The sequence below is a fragment of the Schistocerca gregaria genome, chromosome 1 (genome assembly GCF_023897955.1).
Source record: "Schistocerca gregaria isolate iqSchGreg1 chromosome 1, iqSchGreg1.2, whole genome shotgun sequence".
NCBI lineage: Eukaryota > Metazoa > Arthropoda > Insecta > Orthoptera > Acrididae > Schistocerca > Schistocerca gregaria.
In genome coordinates, this window is record NC_064920.1 from 901,196,140 (window position 1) to 901,197,308 (window position 1,169).

Here is a 1,169-nt window from a genome sequence, read left to right on the forward strand (position 1 = left end):
GGAATAAATAATGACTAACTGAAAACCTCAGCAGCTGACAGGTGTAGTTGATATACCTCGATGTGGACAGCTGAAAATGTGTTCCCCGACTCTTACGGGCATCGCCAAAAGCGTGCGCGAGTAATGAGTGGTTGGGCCAATGTCTATAAGGTACAATACGTATTTAGAATTGTGGACAGTTGGGAATGTGAGTCTCACTGGAAGCGTGCAAGGGATAAGTCCCTGCAGTCGCGCTATTCATCTGTGTCCTCGGTGGCTCAGATGGATAGAGCGTCTGCCATGTAAGCAGGAGATCCCGGGTTTGAGTCCCGGTCGGGGCAGAGATTTTCAGCTGTCCACATCAAGGTATATCAACAACACCTGTCAGCAGCTGAGGTTTTCAGTTAGTCATCATTTATTCCAGGGAAAAGCTGCACGCTCATCAACAGTAGCTGTTCTTTCGAGGACAAGTTACTGTCCTCGTATATATAGTTAAAGGCTACCCAGCCATTGACCTTCGTCTGTGCGAATGCGCAGAGGTTGCCCAAACTCTTACGGGAATCGCCAAAGCGTGAGCGAGTAATAAGAGGTTGGGCAAATGTCTATAAAGTACAATACATGTGTAGAATTGTGGACAGTTGGGAATGTGAGTCTCACGGGAAGCGTGCAAGGGATAAGTCCGTGCAGTCACGCTATTCATCTGCGTCCTCGGTGGCTCAGATGGATAGAGCGTCTGCCATGGACGCAGGAGATCCCGGGTTCGAGTCCCGGTCAGGGCACACATAATCACCTATCCACATCGAGGTATATCAACAACACCTGTCAGCAGCTGAGGTTTTCAGTTAGTCATCATTTAATTGCAAATTTAATCCATATAAATTATACGAATATTTTAATACACAGATCGTATAAGGATCACTTCTAAACCTGGGTACCTAGGTTCTGTCTTAGGCAAATAGTCTCCTACTATAGGATATAAAACAGTTACATTCATAAGCGTCTAGAATTTTCCACTTAATCCTCTCGAAAAATAACTAATGAAGGCGGTAGGCGGTGGAGTAAGAAGCTAAAAAGGAGAAAGGACGCCAAGTACTGAATATGTTAAGCTAGACTTGATTTATCTGATAAAATTTCATATCGCAGCTCAGTCTGATTATTTAACAGCAGTTCTCAAGCGCTATACATATTTC

General features: G+C 44.6%; 2 non-coding genes across 2 annotated transcripts; both read left to right on the forward strand.

Moving 5' to 3' along the window:
- The first annotated feature begins 246 nt into the window (after window positions 1-246).
- Trnat-ugu (transfer RNA threonine (anticodon UGU)) lies at window positions 247-320 on the forward strand. Its single transcript has one exon. It is a non-coding gene; the product is annotated as a tRNA-Thr (tRNA).
- Window positions 321-683: 363 nt separating this feature from the next.
- Trnap-ugg (transfer RNA proline (anticodon UGG)) lies at window positions 684-758 on the forward strand. The gene has a single exon. It is a non-coding gene; the product is annotated as a tRNA-Pro (tRNA).
- Window positions 759-1,169: the final 411 nt, after the last annotated feature.